This window comes from Culex pipiens, chromosome 1, assembly GCF_016801865.2.
Source record: "Culex pipiens pallens isolate TS chromosome 1, TS_CPP_V2, whole genome shotgun sequence".
Taxonomy (NCBI): Eukaryota; Metazoa; Arthropoda; class Insecta; order Diptera; family Culicidae; genus Culex; species Culex pipiens.
The window spans coordinates 47,852,861-47,875,185 of NC_068937.1; the positions used below are offsets into that span (position 1 = coordinate 47,852,861).

The 22,325-nt window shown below is 38.9% G+C and overlaps 3 non-coding genes across 3 annotated transcripts; 2 read left to right on the forward strand and 1 right to left on the reverse strand.

Annotated features, from left to right (window-relative positions):
• Window positions 1-6,647: 6,647 nt before the first annotated feature.
• Trnad-guc (transfer RNA aspartic acid (anticodon GUC)) lies at window positions 6,648-6,719 on the reverse strand. The gene has a single exon. It is a non-coding gene; the product is annotated as a tRNA-Asp (tRNA).
• A 1,110-nt stretch (window positions 6,720-7,829) lies between these two features.
• Window positions 7,830-7,903, forward strand: Trnan-guu (transfer RNA asparagine (anticodon GUU)). The gene has a single exon. It is a non-coding gene; the product is annotated as a tRNA-Asn (tRNA).
• Window positions 7,904-8,407: 504 nt separating this feature from the next.
• Trnad-guc (transfer RNA aspartic acid (anticodon GUC)) lies at window positions 8,408-8,479 on the forward strand. The gene has a single exon. It is a non-coding gene; the product is annotated as a tRNA-Asp (tRNA).
• The last annotated feature ends 13,846 nt before the right edge of the window (window positions 8,480-22,325 follow it).

Sequence of the window (22,325 nt, forward strand, 5' to 3'; positions counted from 1 at the left end):
TGCTTTTTTTGCTCACATTTTTCAGTTCTGAATCAATTCCTACTGAAATCAAGTAAAACAATAAAAATATTAGGGCAACAAATTTTTGGACGTGGCAAGTTTGTGACATTGAATTAGAATAGAGTTGTTTTTTTTTGTTTCAAACCATACTTCATGATAGCTCATATATTTTTAATACCCTGTGTAATGATTGTAATTAGCAAAAGGTTAATAACACAACTTCCCACAGGATTAATATTTCAAACCAACCAATTATTTTCCAACATTGCAGTTATCGTCATAAAATAAAAATAACATTTTATAATTGACTAAAGTAATGTTGGTACACTTATAGTTATAATTCAATAGAACATATTATTGATCATGAAGAACGTTCACTTTTAATGTATTCATCGAAACAAAACTTACTTCTGCCTAAAACACTATCAATCTTATAACAAGCTAGGCATATCATATTAAAACATGGAAATAGTACAGTTAAATATCAAACTAAATCAAACTGTTCGCTTTACAACAATACCAGTCCGAAATTTGTTGATTTTTAATTTAACTTTTTGTCAATAAAACTTGATTTGCAAAAAAAACATTATTTTAAATTTATTTTTTTATATGTTTTAGAGGACATAAATTCCAACTTTTTAGAAATTTCTAGAACGGGCAAAAAATTTTTGACCGAGTTTTTTTCAAAAAATCGAAATATTGGTCGCCAAAAATGTTCAACTTCATTTTTCGATGTGAAATCGAATTTGCAATCAAAAAGTACTGTAGTGAAATTTTGATAAAGTGCACCGTTTTCAAGTTAAAACCATTTCTAGGTAATTTTTTTGGAAATAGTCGCAGTTTTCAATTTTTTTAAATTAGTGCACATGTTTTCCCACCGTCAAAAAAAAAATATTTTTAAAAGCTGAAAAAATTCTCTTTATTTTGCTTTTTAAACTTTGTTGATACGACCCTTAGTTGCTGAGAAATTGCCATGCAAAGGTTTTAAAACAGGAAAATTGATGTTTTCTAAGTCTCACCAAAACAACCCACCATTTTCTAACGTCGATATCTCAGCAACTAATGGTCCGATTTACAATGTTAAAATATGATACAGTCATGAAATTTTCCGATCTTCTCGAAAACAATATTTTGAAAATTTTTAAATCAAGACTAATATTTCAAAAGGGCAAATATTATGCCAAATGTTATGCCCTTTTGAAATGATAGTCTTAATTTAATTTTTTTATTGTTTTTTTCGATGAAAAATAATTTTTTTTTCAATATTACATAAAAGTACCTTTGACATCAAAATTCCATCTCATCACTGTTTCAGGCTGGTATTTATTGAAAAACACCTCTTTTTCGGATGTTCAAAAATCGAAGGGGTCGTACCGCCCCATACATACCATACCAAACAGCTTAGAACACCATACGCGGTGCCCGTGCTGTATCAAGAAGGTTGTTCCATGTTGCTCGGTTCTGGGCTGCAGCTCGCCAGTCTCCTAGGTTGCAGATCTTTCTTAGGTCCGCCTCGATCTGATTACCCCATCGTGCACGCTGCGCTCCTGCTCTTCGGCCAGTGCCGCCATCCGGTCGCGCGCGGTCAAAGAGCATCCTGACAGGATGGTCTTCATCCATCCTCGCGACATGGCCGGCCCACCTGAGCCTCCCGATTCTCGCCAGGGTGACGATGGTCGGTTCTCCCAGCAGCGCGTGCAGTTCGTGGTTCATGCGCCTTCGCCACTCGTTCTGAGCTGTACGTACTCCACCGTAGATCGTTCGCAGCACCTTCCGTTCGAAAACTCCAAGGGCTCGTTCGTCCTCTTGCCGCAGCGTCCAGGTCTCGTGGCCATAGAGGGCAACCGGTCTAATCAGTGTCTTGTACAGGGTCAGCTTCGTGGCGCGTTGCACTCGATCAGATGTCAAGGTTTTCCGTAATCCAAAGTAGGCGCGATTCGCGGAGTGGATACGAGTCCGGATCTCTAAGCTGGTGTCGTTGTCGGCCGTTACCAGCGATCCCAAGTACACGAATTCGCTCACCTCCTCCAGCACATCGCCATCCACAGCTAGAGGGGTGAGTCTTGGGGGGTCAACGTCCTTTGAGCCCCTCCCTTTCATGTACTTTGTTTTCGTCGTATTCATGGCCAATCCAATTCGTCCTGCTTGCGTCTTTAAGGCGGTGTAAACCCTTTTCACCGTCTCTAGGTCTCTCGCTATAATATCAATGTCGTCCGCATAAGCAAGAAGTTGGACTGTCCTGTTGCAAATCGTGCCTCTCGTGTCTATACCCGCTCTTCGCACAACTCCCTCAAGTCCGATGTTGAACAGCGCATTGGATAAGCCGTCACCTTGTCGTAACCCTTGATGCGATTGGAAGGGGTCCGCTAGCTCCCCTGCCACTCGCACGTGACACATCACACGATCCAAGGTAGCCTTGATCAGCCGAGTCAGTTTGTCCGGAAATCCGTTCTCGTGCATGATCTGCCATAGCTGTTCGCGGTCGACTGTATCGTACGCTGCCTTGAAATCGATGAAGATGTGATGTGTGGGCACGTTGTACTCACGGCATTTCTCGAGGATCTGCCGGAGCGAGAAAATTTGGTCCGTGGTGGCCCGAGCGCCAGTAAACCCCGCTTGATAGGGGCCCACGAACCTCCGTGCGTACGGTGTCAGCAGACGGCAGAGGATCTGGGAGAGGATTTTATAGGCCGCGTTGATAAGCGTGATGCCGCGGTAGTTGCCGCAGTCCAGCTTATCGCCCTTTTTGTAGATGGGGCACACGACACCATCCATCCATTCTGCTGGTAGTTTCTCCTCCCTCCAGATCTTAGAAATCACCAAGTGGATCGCCCTCGCCAACTGCTCTCCTCCATATTTGAAGAGCTCACCGGGTAACCGATCTTTACCGGCGGCCCTGTTGTTCTTCAGCTGCCTGATCTCCTTCTTCACCGTCTCCAGATCAGGTGCCGGGAACTGTTCGTCGGCAGCGGGCGGTCCAAGTTGGGCTTCAAAGCCGTCTCCATGCGCTACATCGCCGTTGAGGTGCTCGTTGAAGAACTGCTGCCACCTGTTCAACACCTCGCCTTTGTCCATAAGAAGGTTTCCCTCGGCGTCCCGACAAGTGTTGGCTTGCGGCGCATAGCCTTTGCGGGACCGGTTAACTTTCTCGTAGAACTTACGCGTCTCGTTCTGCCGGAACAGCTGCTCCATTTCGGCGCGATCGCGATCTTCCAGCTGGCGCTTCTTGAGCTTGAAGACCGTTCTCTGCTGTTTCAGCGCTTGTTTGTATCTGGCCACGTTCTCATCAGTTGCAGCTCTCAGCTTCACCGCATAAGCTGCTTTCTTCTCGTCAAGTAGCCGCTGGCACTCCTCGTCGAACCAGCGCTGCTTTCCAACTCGGACCGTACTACCTAGCGCGGCTTCAGCGGCACTGCCGATGGCCGAGCATATTCTGCTCCATCCATCGTTGAGCGAGGCAGCGCCGAGTTCCTCCTCCGTTGGCAGGCTCGCTTCCAGCTGCTGCACGTAGTGCTGAGCCGCAGCCGTGTCCTGCAGCCGCTCGGTGTTGAACGGCGGTGGGAGCCGGCTCCGTCGTCGGTGATACGTCGTCGACAGTTTTGAGTGCATGCTTGCACCCACCAGGTAGTGGTCCGAGTGGATGTCCGCACCGCGGTACGTGCGGATGTTCCGTATGTCCGAGAAGAATCGGCCGTCGATGAGGACGTGGTCGATTTGTGTTTTTGTTCGTTGGTTAGGCGATGTCCAGGTGACTTTGTGGATGTCTTTCCGGGGGAAGAATGTGCTCCGTACCACCATACCGCGGGAGGCTGCGAAGTTGATGCACCGCTGGCCGTTGTCGTTCGTGACGGTGTGCAGGCTGTTCGGCCCGATCACCGGCTTGTACATCTCCTCCCTTCCTATGCGGGCGTTCATATCTCCGATGACGATCTTGACGTCCCTCTGCGGGCAGCTGTCGAACTTCTGCTCCAGCTTCGCGTAGAACGCTTCCTTCTCGGCATCGGATGATTCCTCGTGTGGGCAATGTACGTTGAAGATGTGATAGTTGAAGAAACTGCCTTTAATCCTCAATCTACACATCCGGTCGTCGATCGGCTCCCAATCTATCACACGACTCCGCATCTTGCCCAACACTATGAAGCCGGTTCCCAGCTTGTTTTCGGCTCCGCCGCTCTGGTACATGGTGAGCTCCAAAGCATCATCCTCCCACATCTTCGCTCCCTTCCAGCACATCTCTTGCAGCGCTACAACATCGAAGTTGCGGGGTTTGAGCTCGTTCAACAGAGCGTACTCATACCCATCGAAACGTAGCGATCTGCAGTTCCATGTTCCGAGTTTCCAATCGGTGTCCTTTTCGTGCCTAGGTCTATGCCGTTTGTTCCGGATCCTTATTCCTTCTTGATTGTTCGTAATGGTTTTGATTTCGGTATGCAGCCGGATTGGGGCTGCGATACCTAGTCTCGGGGTGAGGCTGCCACCTTGGAGCTACCGAGACCCAGCTCCGGTTTTCTCTCGACACCGTAACGGGGGCCTTTCTCTCGAGGCCTAACGGTATAGCTACACCCTCCGAAGAGGATGGAGCCCCCCTTCCCTGTCAGCATACTACCATAGTTCCCACCGGGGTTGGTTACCCGATCTCTCCAATGGTTACTAGTATCCCGGCTAGCGCCGCGGGGAGGCCAGGGTATCGGAGTTACTGGACAAGAGGCTAATGGACCACTTGGTGGGTCTATTTTATTCCTGCGGTACTCGAAGTACCTATGGTACGCCATGTCCAGTCGTTCGCCAACCCGTACCGGCCCTCCGTCACGAGATATCAGAAAATGGACCTCGGATTCGTGATCACGGACAAAAGTTACCCCTTAGGACAAAGTTTCACGCAAATCGAAGGGGGTGATTTTTTTGCACATTGGCCAATATGTTAACTGTTCCGATTATGAGGGATGACTGTACTTGCAGGGGACTGTTAAGGTGCTGTTAAGTCTGATATTGTTGAGTCTTATTTTATACTGTTTGAGTGTTCTTCAGATTCTGCTTGGAGATTCTATTGGGAACCTTTTGAACTCTTTGGAGGCTCGTGAAAATATTATGTACAGTCATCCCACATATTCGGAACACCCACAAATTCGGACACTTTGATGATAATTTGTCAATAGCATGCCAAAAGTAGCTTTTCCGTCAACCTTACTATTTTCAGAACCTTTATTTGGACATTATCTTGCTATTTCACTAGTAAAAGTAGTACTTTTTGAACAAAAAACTTCATTCCAAGAATATTTTGTGCAGAGCAGCAAAACACTGCCTCCAAATGGCCTGTTTCATAATTGTGGGATGTTATTGAATTTAACTGATATTTTCACAAAAAAAGTTATCAAACCATGTATTAAACATCACTAAACTTGAGTTTCATTGGTTTCAGTGTGTGAAGTCATTATTTGGTAATAAATATGTACTTCTGGAGAGATCCAAAGTTTGTTTACATTCGTTCCGAATTTGTGGATTTCAAGGGTTACTTTGAATAAGAGTTATTTCATATAAAAGTTAAAATTTGCAGATGTTCGATACAGCATTCGAAAGATCGCATTTCAAATGAAGGTAAAAGCGAATCATTAAGTTCAATTATCGATATGCTATGATTTTTTAAACACTAGCCGATCTGGAAACCGTTCCGAATATGTGGGATGACGGTACTTTGAGACATTTGTCAGAACTGTAAAAAATATAACAATATTTTTGGAGTGCTCATTGTAGATTATTCAGCCAGTCATATTCATTAAAGACTATTTAGACTATTTTTTACAATTTCTAACTTATTCTTAACTTTTTATTCTAGCGTTTTTGAAACCACCTTAAATCAGGGGTTTTCAAAAGCACACAAAAAGCAAAAAAAAATATTTTTTTTCGACGTTTGAAATACCTTCAGAAATTTTTAGACACTTGAAACATTTGACCTGGGTAATTCTCCGCCAACTCACACAGCAGTTGCCCCGACCCCTCTTCGATTTGCGTGAAACTTTGTCCTAAGGGGTAACTTTTGTCCCTGATCACGAATCCGAGGTCCGTTTTTGATATCTCGTGACGGAGGGCCGCCTTTCAAAACTTTTTTTTTCGTAAAATCGCGATAACTCGTGATGTTCATAAGCAAACCCCTTATGTCTATGTATCAATATTTTTGTAATTGTCTGCTCTACAACTTTGTAGAACATTGTTACACTCTAAAAAAGAATCCTGCAATGTTAGAAAAAACACGAAATTTTAAAATGAAATATTTTGTTCTAAATGAAAAAATGACCCTTCTAGGTCAATATAGATTAGAAAATTACATTAAATTCATCTTATTTTACATAAAAGTCCCTTTGAAACCAAATTTCTATCTCATCACCGTTTCAGGCTGCAAATTATTGAAAAATACCTCTTTTTTTCGCATGTTCAAAAATTGAAGGGGTCGTACCGCCCCTCCGTCACGAGATATCAAAAAACGGACCTCGGATTCGTGATCAGGGACAAAAGTTACCCCTTAGGACAAAGTTTCACGCAAATCGAAGAGGGGTCAGGGCAACTTTTCCCGATTTCGTGTGAGTTGGTAGAGAATTACCCACCTGTCTTTAATCTTTTTCCGGTAATTCATTAACTATCAAAAAATAAACCTCCCCGACGGGGAATTGAACCCCGGTCTCCCGCGTGACAGGCGGGGATACTGACCACTATACTATCGAGGAGTACATTACACAGACATTTAATATGATTTTTTGTTCAATTAAGATTGATAATTTGAAGAGGTTTGATGATTTCTGATGGAAAATTTGTTAGATAATGCTGCAAATAAAAATAAAACAATCAAGAAATAGATTAGCCCTCGAGGCCACCAACTCCCACCGGTTTCAATTTCCTCCAGACTGATTCGCATAATAGGTATTAAACGAACAAGTTAGAACGAAATTTCCCAAAGGTGATCTCTCTCTCTGCGACTCAGCATTGCAACGTGCCTGTACGACTTCTTGTTTTACGGTGTTGTACCGGCGAAAAGGAAAGCAAATTAACCTTTCCTCCTGATTCTGCAGGAAATAGATCTTGCTCCGTGGTTCAATCCCCAGGTCCCCAAGGTTATCAAAGCACATAAAAACCACCGACTGACGAGGACGACGCCGGTGACCCCGAGGTGTTTTGGAGACAACTACTCCGTGTTCCACCTACTGGGGTCATTCGTAAACTACGGATTGTAACCTCGTGATTTCAAAATTTCTGTTTTCCTCAATGACAGAGGTGAACATAACCAAGTTCAACGTCCAACCACCGAGTTGTTAAAATTCCAATTTTTTTAAACTACATCATTTCCGTATGACCCCTTCAAACCAAACACTTCAGTCAGCTCTTTTCCACTTTGACTTTTGTGGTTTGCTACGGAGACTGTCTCTGCGAGGAAAGAATATTGTATCGTTCCACTCTGCTGCTCATCGCCTCAACCTCTCCTCACCCTTGCAGTATGTACTTTAGTTCGAACGTGTTCGCACACGTTTCCTTGAGATGCCTAATAGGGACGTGGCGTTACATCGTGCTGCCACCTGGTTTTTTTACGCGCAAGAGTGGAAAAGTGCTGAGTCATCGTCTAAAAATAGACGGCGTCCTATCTCGCCCAGCAAAATGAAGTCGATAAAGTAGTCGGTTTCGATGAGAAAAAGTGGAAAACGTGGTCTAAAAATAGCGACGCCATCCCCCTATTGTTGGTGATTAATTTAATTTTCCCACCAAATTCCCAGTAGACATCAGCAAGGGTTCAAGCTGATAAGAGAATCATTTTTTTCGATATAATTTTCCCGTTTTAGCAAGCCGCCTTCGTGGCGCAATCGGTTAGCGCGTTCGGCTGTTAACCGAAAGGTTGGTGGTTCGAGTCCACCCGGGGGCGCAATATTTTTTTTCAATTTGAAATCCCCTTTTCTTAGCGAAAACATCCAACTTTCAAATAGTTTTCTCAGTTTAATGCAAAATTCTGGACTCGATGCCTGCCGGCCAAACCGCAGGTTGGTTCGATTTCCCATATTGTAGGGACTTTTGCGATGCGTTGCGGTTTTTTGGGCCAACTTTTTGCCAAGATCTTTGCACTGGAACGTGTAAGTTTCCGTCGTCGTCGTTCTGGAAGCAAGCAGCAACCGCATCAGCAACTCCTTAAGGAATAAGAGGAAACTTTTCAAGAAAAGGGGAATCGAAACGTGTGGTTTGAGGGCAGAAACTGTGTTTCTCTGACAGAGTAAAATAGCCAGGAGGAATTCCTTTGGTGTTTTTTTTTTGTGGAAGTGGAAAGGATCCCGGCTTCATTACCGGATTGACGACGGATGCTTGGGCAGAGATTGATTTCGTTTGATCGAAGTTATTTGAACAGAAAATTTGAAGAATTTGCCTTTCCATGCAGTCCTCGATAGTATAGTGGTCAGTATCCCCGCCTGTCACGCGGGAGACCGGGGTTCAATTCCCCGTCGGGGAGGGTTATATTTTTATTGATTTGAATCAAAATTCTTATTTATAATTCAAACCAAAACCAACAACCTGTTCTCAATCCTACGACGCACAATGATCACTCAAATTCCTTACATTAGCGCCAAGAATCGACACCCCAAAAATGGTTCCAATTTCCGAGGTGGGAAGAGGGGACGTGTGGAACTAAACAAACAAAACATGTGGCGTTGCGGCCACATGTTTGATGATATGCTGCTGATCCAAATTTTTAACGCGTTTATGCTTGCCAACGACGACGACGGCTTAAACAAGACGAAAACGACGACGCCATCATTCGCGCTTAGTATGGTGGTGGCACCAAAGCGCTTGAAATAGTATCCACGCGATACTTAAGCAGAGAGAGAGAGAGACAGCAAATTACGCCACCTATCAAGAATTCCATGGGAACTCGAAACATTCCATCGTGCGGGGCCGGTGCCAACCAGATGTCTTCTGAAAAAAGGAGGAAATATTGGATCTCAAAACAAAGAACTCGAACGGTCGATTGAGTTTTTTCGGTTTATGAACCTTACAAAAGTTGCTAGAAATTGAAACATTTTGAAGCTGTCAGAGATGGATTGCCGCGTTGACATTAGTTCTAGTAAATTTGGCTTGATTTGATCGAATAGGTATAAAAAACCACTGTGAGTGTTAGTGATATTATACTATAGAAAAAAAGAGATTTTATGCGGGAGTCTGCGATCAGCAGAGAAGCGAGTCAGACGTGCATCCCTCACAAACCAAAAAAGTGCTAAAAAGTGCAAAAAATGCCTCACGGCAAGAAAAAGAGGCGGTCCTCACCAGCAGGATTTTTTTTTCAAATTAACTGTTCTTTATTGAAAATCCAAAATATACAATCGGTCCATAACCTCAAAGTATGTTTAGAAAATTACAAAATTGTGTTTTAACAAGTTTTTTGTTGTTCCATCGTGTATCTCGCAAAGATTGCTCAAATTTACCTAAACTTGGTGTACCATAATGCTTTAAGTTAAAACTAATTACCTCGCCTATTAGAAAAAGTGCTGCCTTCAATCTACTATCCTTACTATCAATATCCGTTGCTAATATTTCTTCAGGATCATCGATGATAATTTTTAATTTTACATTGAGTACATTCTTTAGCCAAATCCAAATAATTACTGATCCTGTACAATATTTTATCCTATGCTCCGTAGTATCGATAGAATTACAAAAATCACAAATATTGTTTTCTACACCTCTAACGTTATTTCTAAACTGCTTAGATTTTGTACAAATGACGTCATTCATTGCTAAGAAAAGAGCCTCTCTTGAATATGATGTCAAAAAATTACTACTAATGTTTTCCCAAATAAGCTTCCAATCAAGATCAGGGTTTTCTTGAACCACTTTTGGTACAAATATTTTTTCTGATTGTAGAAATCTATAAATTAACTTAGTTGTTATTAAATCTTGATATAGAGCAATACGCGAAACTTCGCTCAGCCATTCTCGTGTTGCTTTTGTTAGAGAAGTATTTTGACATTGTGCCATCATGAAACGGTCCATAGGGTCATCAGCATCAGGATAAGAGAATAAAATATTTTTTATAAATAAAGCTTTCGATTTCAAATCTACATCTACTAATCCTAAACCTCCATCACTTACATCTAAGAACATCTGATTACGGGTTACAGTAAAAAAGTGGTTATTCCATAGAAACATCGAACAACTTGAATATATTTGAGCAATATGCACTTTATTTGGCGGGAAAACTTGAGCCAAATACCAAATCTTTGAAAGTATAAATGTATTTAATATCCAAATTTTTTGTATCAAATTCAAATTACGTGAAGAATGCAATTTTAAACAATGTTTTAATTTTTGTATAACAGAATCATAATTTAATTTAACAGTTCGAGAAAAAGAATTTTCAAAATAAACTCCTAGTATTTTTAATGCGTCCTTTTTCGGGATTAAATGCGGACCGGAGACACAGTTATTTAACCGCATAAAGTGCAATTTGTTAACGTTCAGTTTTATTTTAGAGTATATACTAAAATAATTGATCATCTCCAGTACCATATCGAACTCATGATCATTGAGAATGAAAATGTTGAGATCATCTGCATATGCTATTACCTTAATAAAGGTATCAGCAATGAAACAACCTCTAACATTATCACTAATCAAACGTATCAATGGCTCGATGTACAATACGAAAAGGGCCATACTTAATGGACAACCTTGACGTACGGATGATTTAATTTCGATGGAGTCGGTTAAAAAACCAATAAAGAGTATTTTCGATGTCGCTTCTTTGTATAAATTTTTTAAACAGTTGATGAATGGTTCCGGAAAATCAAATTTCTTTAGCACGTTCCACAAGAAAGAATGGTTTACTTTATCGAAAGCTTTTTCTAAATCCAAACTTAGCAAAAGTCCTTTAAACCTTTTGGTTTGTCCTGCACGAATTATGATGTTACGAAGAGTTTTAAGATTATCAACACATGATTTATCTATGTTACATGCAGCTTGACCGGGCCCAATTATCTTTTTCATCAATGGTTAGCAGGATCGGCAGATTTCAAGAAGCTAAAGAATGCCGAAGCGCTACCTGCTAAGCCAGGCAGTTTGAGCAAGGACGCTCAAAAATTGTCTGGAAACCAGTTCGCTACCCTCCCTGTAGACGTGAGCGAGAAGGAAGAATTTGAACGACGGGAAAAGTTGCCACCCATTTTTGTGAAAACATCGTCATCGGATTCGGTGCGAAAGTGGCTGACCGGGTTTATCAAATCTGGTGCTTTACGAGCTTCCATTCGCTTGTGTGCTGATGGGCTCAAAATTCTGCTACCTACCAGAAAGGATTACAACTAAGTTTGGGATTTCCTCAACAACACAAAGATTGAATACTACAGCCATGACGATCCAGGTAAACGCCCCATGAAACAGGTCCTCCGTGGCCTGCACGACATGGATGTGATTGTGCTCATAAGTTGAAAGTGATCGAAGTCTTCAAGATGACGAGACACAACAAGGACATCAAGTATCGTGATCAACTGTACCTGGTTCATCTCGAGAAAGGATCGACAACGCCGTCTGAGCTGAAAGCAGTTCGGGCAATTTTCAACATCATCGTGACTTGGGAACGTTATCATCCAGTGCACCGTGACGTGACACAATGTTCGAACTGTTTGCAGTTTGGACATGGTGGAAGGAACTGTTTCATCAAGAGTCGTTGTGCAACCTGCGGAGGTGAGTACAAAACTCAAGCTTGCGAAACAATCAACGAGAACATCGAAGCCAAATGCTTCAATTGCGGTGGCGCCCATTCGACCAAGAATCGAAGCTGCCCAAAACGTGCTGAGTTTGTTAAAATTCAACAGTAAGCGACGACGAGGCACCAACCAAATCGTCGTAAAATACCACCAGCATTCACGGACGTGGATTTTCCTGCTTTGGCGTCACCAGGAGCAGGATCTGTTCGAGTGGTTCCAAATGTGCAGCCATTGCCATTGAATCAGCGGCAAAGAGTTGCAGAGAATACAACACCTCCAGGCTTCAGTCAGCAACCGAGGGGAAACCAACCAGCATCAATGGATGAAGGCAGTAGTGACCTGTTTTCACCACAAGAACTTCTGAACATTTTCATCGAGATGACAACAACACTGCGTGGTTGCAAAACTCGTGCGGGACAAGTAAGAACGCTTGGAGGATTTATCTTAAAATACAGTTCGTAGTTTACTCGTTCTAATGATTTTGAATATTTCAATGAATTTATTTTTTTAGTTTTAAGTTAGGATTAGTTGTTAAGGTGATTTTTTTTCTTTTTTACCCAAATGTATTCGATTCAATGCAAAATGTAAAACAATGTGAAGTAAATAAATGAATGTAAACATTCAACAATAAAACGAAAAATATAACAAACAGCATTTAGCCATACCACTTAGAATGTAAATGAAATGTAATTATTATAAGAAAGTTCAATAAAGACACATCTAATTTCAAAAATTTCAACTCTTCAGTTTTAGAAATGGCTTAATTAAAACCATGAATATTTTGTTGCATGTATTGCTACGCTCAGTTTGTTCAGTGCAGTTTAGAGGGTAGGTGATCGATTAATAAGAGAATAAAAAGTGTTATTTGTGATTATTTTTTCTGTGGCGGATGAAACCTATGACAAACGTTGTAAATGTGTATGTGAAATAAAGAAAAAGTGACGAAAACCATGATCATGTTCATGATAAAGTGAAATATAGAATATGTGACGAAATAAAGCCAAACCAAATAATTGACACTTTGGAATACGTTTTGTCATGTTGTATGTTTTTGTGTTTATTTATTTAGAGAGAAAATTATGATCAAATCTACAGCAACAATCAAAAAGGGCGCATGCAAATTTGGAACAATTATTATTAAAGTTCTTAGACAACAGGTAACTACTCATCTAAATCCCCTTTGCGGAAGAAAGCTGGAGAGGATTGCTGTTGTTTGAGTGTCCGAGTAATGTGAACCTGAAAATTAGCTACACAGTCGAAATTTTTGTCCACCCTTTTCCCGTGTTGGTCCAGAAATTTTCACTACCCGGATCTATTTTCCACCATCGATACAAGCATGCGCTACGGCCAGTGCAACGTGTGATTTAGCCTTGGTTAAAGCAATATCAAGTCTTTCACAAGTCCTACAGTTCTTCAGAAGTCCCTACCAAGAGCATGCTTAGAATAATTACATTTAACATGGTTTTAATCAAGAAAAGAATGGTTTAACGATTTTCGCCATATTGAGAGGCAAGAAATTGGGCAAAAAATCGCAGCCATGTTGAATATTTGAGAGATATCAGAAATTAAACGTATTTTGGCATGAAAATCTTGTAGGTTATTTAAAGATTCAACAAGGCGAGCAGTATTTTTTCGATGCATCTTGAAAAATTATTCGATCATTTTTTAATGGCATGAACTTTTTGGATATGTTCACTAAATTATGCATGTTTTATTTTTCAATGTAGCATTTTCCTTGTAAATTTTTGTCTTGTATAATTTTCTAATACTTGTTTATCAAGTAGGGTACACTATAAGACAGAATGGTTTTGATGATAATATTTTTGAATTCAATAAGATCTAGTTAAGGCACGTTTGGTTTTCTTCAAGAGCTGTTCCATTTATATCTTGATTTATTTCAGTCGCTAAGAAGTCCAGGATACTCCAAAACCATTTATCATTTACACAAGATTTATTTAATTCAGCAAAAGTCTTTGAAGACATTGCTAAAACTTATCTGCTAGATTATATCGTTTTAAAACATCCTTGAAAATTGATCTTCATAACCTCCTAAAATAGACCACTTTGCACTTAACTCAGCTTTAACTCGTGTTTAATACAGCATGTAGGACTAAAATGTTTTATAACCATTTTTGGCCAACGACTCTTAATAATCTCTTCTAGATCGTTTTAAAACTTAAATTGTTACTTGGGTAAGGCTAACGTCATAAATTCCATCAAAAGCTGGTGGTACACTGAACAGTCGCTATGGTCACAAATTTTGTGGAAAAATGTCAATTTTTTTTAATACTTTTCAGCTTCAAATTCCACCCTAATTTGACGGGGCATTATGTTTTTTTCTTCATAAAAATGGTTAAATGTGACATGTAAATTCTTGGAATAGTAATTTATGCAACAAGTTGCAAAAAGAAGATATTTTCAGCACGAGTCGTACATTTATCCAACGAGGTTTACCGAAATGGATAAATACGGCGAGTACTGAAAAAATAAATTAAAATTCACCGTTCAAATGAAAATTATATTGAAAAATGTTACTTTTCGATACAAGTAATGAAAAGTTCAACTTGTCAGCACCCATTTCAGTAGCACTTTTCAGAACTGGTATTGAAAGGTATTAATTTACCATTCTGTTATTTTTGGTAGGTAAATTAAAATTAATTAAACGGAATTGCAAAATAGTAGTTTATGCAACAAGTTGCAAAAACAAGGATTTTTTTAGCACGAGTCGTACATTGATTCAACGAGGTTCACCGAGTTGGATAAATACGACGAGTGATGAAATAGTAGTTTATGCAACAAGTTGCAAAAAGAGGATTTTTTCAGCACGAGTCGTACATTTATCCAACGAGGTTCACCGAGTTGGATAAATACGACGAGTGCTGAAAAAATCAAGTTTTGCAACGAGTTCCATACAACATTTTTTGCAATTTCGAAAAACACCCATTGAGTGAAATTTTAAGTCGAATTTTCATGTATTTTGTCAAAAAAACGTTTAAATCAAAAAAAAAATGTTGAAAAATGTTACTTTTCGAAACAAGTGCTGAAAAGTTCAACTTTTCAGCACCCATTTCAGTGCTGAAAAGTAGAACTTTTCAGCATTTATTTTGAAAAGTGTTGATAATTCGATTCTGTTATTTTTGTTACAGAAAAGTAGGCTTTTTCGTCGTTCAAGAATGACAGGAAAAGTAAGTAGTTTCACGACGGAATTGCAAAAATTCATGTTTTGCAACGAGTACCATACATTTTTTTTTGCAATTCCGAAAAACTTTTCAGCATTTGTTTCGAAAAGGGTTACTTTTCCATTCTGTTACTTTTGGTAGAGAAAAGAAGGTTGTTTTGTTCTCCGAGAATGACAGAAAAAGTTAGTAGTTTCACGAAAGAATTGCAAAAAAATAATTTTCAACAATAACCCAGTCCGTCTTCTTGTTTTTTTTTTTCTATTTTAAAGAAACATGTTTTTGAAGTATATATCACAATAGAAAATCAAAAAATATGTAAAAGGGTAAGTTTTGCTGGAAAACATCACGATTGTACGCGATTTACCAAAGTTCAGTCTCAGAAAATGCACAAAATGTTCGACTTGTTTGCAGCAACGACGCCCCAACTCTCCATGAACACTTAGGAGAAAAGATATTTGGCCATCCCAAACAATTAAATGGATTTAACTCGCTAGTCAAATTAAACACTTGATTTTTTTTAGTGCAGTAAATTTCCCGTTTTGAAATGAGATGTTTTAAAATATTTACAATTATTAATTTTATAGCGAGAAAAAACCTATCATGTAAGATGGATTGTAAGTAGTCTACAAAAGTTTTACGAATAAACAATTAAAAAAAAAAGAAGAAAATTTGTAATGCTGAATATTATACGAAATAATTGCTTGAAAATAAATGATTTTTAACTTTATGAATAAATTACCCTGGATTACATCATTCCAAGCTGTAAATCTAACAAAGGCAAATCCAATTTTGCCCTGTCAACTGTAATAAAACCATTAAAACTTGCCGCGCTCTCTAAGCAGGAGCTAAGGAGTTGAATTTCCTTCCATAGTCTTATGCGTATGACTTACTGCCAAATTTACAACCTCCTCCTGCGTGGTCCCAACAACAAAACACCGCGCGCCACGCTGATTTATGCGTCTAGCCCCCAAATTGAGATCTCAAGCCGGAGATTGTGAGTGAGTTCTTCGCTCGGAAAAGGTTCTTGAATGGCCCTTTGGAGGACCATTCCGAGACCAACCGTTTTCGAATTGATTAACGCATTAACCACAACTGTGCTAAATGAGCAATTTTCTCGCCCCGGAGTTGGTTAATATTTGCCCGGTCGTTTTGACGCGTTGCAGGCGACAGATTTTAATGGCCGTTAGCCGCTAGAGTTGGTTGCGCTAGCGATTCACAATTGGCCGTATCGAATTACCGCCGCGCCACCTTTCGCGCCACGAGGGCCAATTGCAACAGTTTAGCCTTCCTCGCTGACACTCTGTTGGATGGTTACAGTTCAGGTCAGCCGCGACTCTAGGGACTCTTTAGAAATTAGTGGATATTTTTGATGAAAATGAAAGATTCTGAGGCACTTTGGTGAGTAGTTGACAGCTGCCTACAATTAGGCGTTAGGCTATTATGATAAATTAATTTACTTATATTTTTGGTATAAAACGAAATTTTTTACAACATATAAAATAAATTTAATTTAGATACCATTCACAAATGCTCAAAACGTGCAGTTGATGCTGACAATCATCCAAAATCTTCATAACGTGAGTAGCAGACCTTAATTATTAGGTCTCACCTAATCCACCTTGGCGCGCACTCTTCTTCTCTTCTTAGACTAAACCTAATCTAGACGGTCAGTCAGTCGCGACGCATCGCGTGGTGACTATCTCAATCAGCGGCGCAGAACCTGGCTGCTTGGATCAGGTCGTGCAACATTGTAAGCACATTGTCGGCGCCTACTTGAGGGGTTTCAACGCGGGAGATAATTTATCTTCTGGGACCAACTGTAAAACCTGGCCGCTATACCAAGTCAGATTTACCAGGTCTAGAATATTTAATTAAGAGGGCGTTACAGTGTAGTGATTTGTTAGAGTAAAACATTTTGTTCTGTGGGATAGAAAATCGCCCTTTGCTTCAGAAAAAATCATAATTCTCTATCAAATGAAATGCTTGAAGAAGTACTTCATTTCATCGTATCAAACGGCTCCAACATCCACTTATACCAAAACATCCCATAAGGTTCTCATCGACCACCCGATTTCACAGCACCGCTCCCGCTCATAGTGTCCAACCTTTCAGCAGATCCATCTCATCAGTCACTCAGCAGCTCACTGAACCGATGCGAAACAACGACTTCAACGACGTCAACAGAGGGCGCACTTACCGTGTCTTCCAAGTTGTCTCTGTCTGTTGTCTCCTCTTTGTCATATATACATCTGATGCTGCAAAACTCGAAGCCACAGGTGCACATTCTATGCTGACATTAAATTTTAATTTGAAAACAATCGGAATTTATCTCGAGCTCGTGATGCCGTGTCCCCCGGTGTCAGCTACAAACGAGAACCCCGTTTGATAATCCCCTTTTGGTGAAATTAGGGTAACGGGGGCTGTCTTGAAACTGTATGAAGATTCGCGATTTTTAAAAATCACTTTGAGTTCATGATTTCTGCGTGAAATAAACTAATATTGCTCATAATACATTAAAAAACATTGATTTTAAGCAATTTATTCAATAATTAAAACACCGTTGACCCTACATATTTCTTGATTTCTTGAAAACTTGATGGGACCATCCATAAACCACGTGGACACTTTTTTGGGAATCTGTTACCCCCCCCCCCCTCCTCGTGGACAATTGCCTATACAAAAAAAAACTTTTTTGTATGGATCGTGGACAATCGCCATACCCCCCCCCCCCCTAAAGTGTCCACGTAGTTTATGGATGGCCCCGATTTAAAAAAAAAATCATTTAGAAAATAGGTAAAAATGTTTTGATGTCGTCAGTTTTTAATTTTTGTATTTTTTAAAAAGAAAATATAAAAATTGGGCTTCGTTATGCACACGGGGTATGTCGCGAGAGTCTTCACCCTAAATTTCAGCCAATTTGGTCGATTCAATCTCGAGATATCGTAGCCCTCGTAAATCAACTCGGTGTTTAGAGAAAAAAGCTCTCAAAGTATGATAGTTCACAAACATGGCAAAATTTGTTAGCTTTAATCGTCTCTTGCTCACATCAAATAGAACAAATCTTCATGAAACTTTTAGGAGTGATTGAAAACCATCGGTTAAGTGGATTTACATGTATATAACCCCTTAAATATTGAATCAAAAGTTTCCAAAATATCGTCAGTTGAAAAATGAGGGGTTTTCTAAATTCTAAAGTAAATTCACTTAACAACCCAAGTAACATTTTTTTCCAAGAGTTCTACAAGAGCTCTTCAAGATAGCTACAGCATTGCAGTTTAGACCGCGATAGGATAAAATTCTCTTCAAGTACTCTTCCAAACTCCTGAAGAAGTTTTGAAGAGAATTTTATCCTACTGCGGTCCAAACTGCTATGCTGTAGCAATTCTCTCAGATTTCGGTCTTTTTTCTTAAATTTTAAATTTTGTATTTTTTAATCCGACTGAAACTTTTTTGGTGCCTTCGGTATGCCCAAAGAAGCCATTTTGCATCATTAGTTTGTCCATATAATTTTCCATACAAATTTGGCATCTAGTTATACAAAAATGATGTATGAATATTAAAAAATCTGAATCTTTTGAAGGAATTTTTTGATTGATTTGGTGTCTTCGGCAAAGTTGTAGGTATGGATATAATATTGAATGTTTGGTCCTTTTGAAATGTTAGTCTTGGTTTAAAAATTTTGAAAATATTTTTTTCGAAAAGATCGGAAAATTTCACGACTGTTTCATATTATAACATTGAAAATCGGACCATTAGTTGCTGAGATATCGACATTGGAAAATGGTGTGTTGTTTGGGTGGGACTTAGAAAACATCAATTTTCCTGTTTTTAAACCTTTGCATGGCTATATCTCAGCAACTAAAGGTCGTATCAACAAAGTCCGAAGAAGCAAAATATAGAGAATTTTCCCAGTTTTTCAAAAATATTTTTTTCAAAAGTGGGCAAACATGTGCACTTATTTAAAAAAATGAAAAACTGCGACTATTTTCAAAAAAGTCACCTAAAAATGGATTTAACTTGAAAACTTTGCACTTTATCAAAATTTCACTGAAGTACTTTTTGATTGCAAATTTGATTTTACATCGAAAAATGAAGTTGAAAAATTTTTGCGACCAATGTTTCGATTTTTTTAAAAAATTAGTATTGATTCAAAAATTCATAACTCGCTCAAAGATTTATTGCACAACCTGGTAATTTCTGAAAAGTTGGCATTTTATGTCCTCTAAAACATATCAAAAAATAAAAAATAAATTAAAAATAGTGTTTTTTTGCAAATCAAGTTTTAGTGACAAAAACTTAAATTAAAAATCACCCAAAAATGTTTTACCGTGCACCTTTTTTTTCAGTGTAGTCCATATCCATGCCTACAACTTTGCCGAAGACACCAAATCGATCAAAACATTCCTTCAAATGATACAGATTTTTGAATTTTCATACATTATTTTTGTATGGCCAGCTGCCAAATTTGTATCGAAAATTATATGGACAAACTAATGATGAAAAATGGCTTCTTTGGGCATACCGAAGGCACCAAAAAAGTTTCAGTCGGATTAAAAAATACAAAATTTAAAATTTAAGAAAAAAGACCGATTTCGTAGAGAATTGCTCAGCTATCTTGAAGAGCTCCTGTAGAACTCCTGGAAAAAATGTTGCTTGGGAATCTATCCCATGCAACATTTTTAAACCAACTAGTCATAACCTAGTTTTATTTTGGCATTTACCGCAACCAATAAGCAAGAGCTGATTAATAGGTTCTAAGAAGGTTTAATGCCTCAAACATAAAACCAGGTGACAAACCCAAATGGCTTTTAATAGCTTTTAATGCCACGCCAAACAGTTTTATCGCATGCTTCTTTAAAAACAAAGGATGCAAAGGAAACTCTAAGCTCCTAATTAAGCATTTATCGTGGCGAAATAGCAGTGCATAAACATGGTGCTAAAGGCGTGGTCTGATTGAATGTGATTGACAACTATTTTGACAGGAAAAAAATAAATAGAAATAGCAATAAATTTGATTAATATTTAATGAAAATACACAGTTATGCTGAATTCATTCTTCATGAAGATAGTTGATTTTTTTGGCTTTAAAGTCATGCTTCCCGGACGATTCAAAACCAGAAGACCTCATCTTGTTTTATCAATTATTTTGATATAAATTCGCATTATAATTGTCAATACTGTGTTATTTGATGAATATTTGAAATTTGATGGATTTTTGACAGTTCGAATTATTTCAAGAAAATCCACGGTCACGGTTAACCAAATCAAATTAACAATAGTACTCCGGGAAGGCAAAGCACAAAATTATGTTTCTGATTTCCTTAAATGTTATCAAAATTCTATACAAAATATTTATTGTTTTGATGTTAACAGCTTATTTCTTGATTTTTTTTAAAGGTCCAATAAGCCAAATTTTCAGTTCTTGCTTTTTGGGTGTTTTTCAATACTTCTGACTCAAAAACACCCAAAAAGCAAAATAGGAAAATTTGGTTTATTGGACCTTTTTTTAAAAAAAAAACTCCAGATTTGAGACCTAACGAATGCCACTCACTAAAATTTTAGTCCAAACTTGTGCGATTCATAAGAAAAATTTAGTGTCCGGATTTCGAATCATCTCCCTCACTTTCAGCGATAAAATTTAACCGCAGCTGAAATTGAGCTACCTAATGCGAGGAATAAGCTCTCACATTAACTTAATTACCATCAATATAATTTATTATATCATTGGCAAAACTAAGACTTATTTTTTGCCAGAATAAAACCTGTTTGGCTCAATACGTTTGAAGACGTATGAAATGTCATTTTAAACCCAACTCCTAACTAGATTTCAACAAAAGCTTCATTAAGGTTTTGATAAGTTTTTTAAAATTCAGTTGTAAAGCCTTATGAAGGTTTTATAAATAACCCGTGACAACCTTCTGCAGAGGTCCCTATGGGTTTTAAGAGGGGTTTTTCGGGGTTCTGGGGAGGCTGTTACTACTAAGTGGTTTTAATGTTGGTTTTGGCTGATAGGTTTTATGGCGATTGTGACGGTTACGGTATAGCCTGAAATGTTTATGAGTTTCCTATTAAGTTGGACCTTTTGAAAATGCAATGTAGAATTAATATATTTTGAAGGGCCATATTGTAAAAACCAAAAGGCACACCAATAATATTTTGATTTAGATTGGATTGGATTGGATTGGATTGGATTGGATTGGATTGGATTGGATTGGATTGGATTGGATTGGATTGGATTGGATTGGATTGGATTGGATTGGATTGGATTGGATTGGATTGGATTGGATTGGATTGGATTGGATTGGATTGGATTGGATTGGATTGGATTGGATTGGATTGGATTGGATTGGATTGGATTGGATTGGATTGGATTGGATTGGATTGGATTGGATTGGATTGGATTGGATTGGATTGGATTGGATTGGATTGGATTGGATTGGATTGGATTGGATTGGATTGGATTGGATTGGATTGGATTGGATTGGATTGGATTGGATTGGGTTGGAGTTTGTTTGGAGAAACCATTGATGGCTTATTTGAACACAAAGAATCGATGGACAAGATTTCATATAAATTAAATAAGTCAATGAATCATTATAATTAACTGATTCAATTTTCATAAAATGGATTTTAAAAAAAGTTATTTTTAAAAAAATATGTTAAGCAAAGCGATATTTCAATATTTTTTTTTATAATTTAATTTAAAATGATAGAAAAACTCCTTTTATAATTAGAATCTTTAAGTAAAAGAGTATTTTTTGATGAGTACAATTTTGTTTATTCCTGAAAGGCTAGCCAAAAACAATAAAATATAAAATTTCCAGGCATTTTTTTTTTCAAAATTCTGAAAACGATACTTTAATAACTAAGACCCATAAATGTCACCATACCTTCCTGCAAAAAAGTGTCGAGTGAAATGCTTTCGCAGCAGCAAGGCATGTGAGGGGGATATTTACGTTACCGAGATCTGAACACACCGGTGGCCTTAGTCAGACATCGCTCTACCTTAACTCAAACAGTGGATCTCTCTGATGCTCCAAATGTGCGCTGAAAATAGTCCCCCCTCCTGGCAGTACAACAATGTTGCGCACCCAGAAATTGTTCTAATAAGCACTCGACACACGACTGTCGGTGGACCGTTTGGGCACTAAGTACGTACGCAGACCGGGAAGACCCGCGCCGGTGTTTTTGTTAGAACGAAGTCGTGGTTCACGATCCCCACCCAGGTTATTCTGCGTTGGCCAAGGCAAGACAAAGAATTTACAATTAATCATAGTCGGGAGATCGGCTCGCTGGTGGAGGGTCCTTACCTTAAGCTGTCTGGGAAGGGAGGGGAACTTAACCTTTAATTTAGTTTAAACAACTCTAGTTTAACCGAAATACTCATAAAAAAAATTAAAATGCCTCTAATAAAAAATGC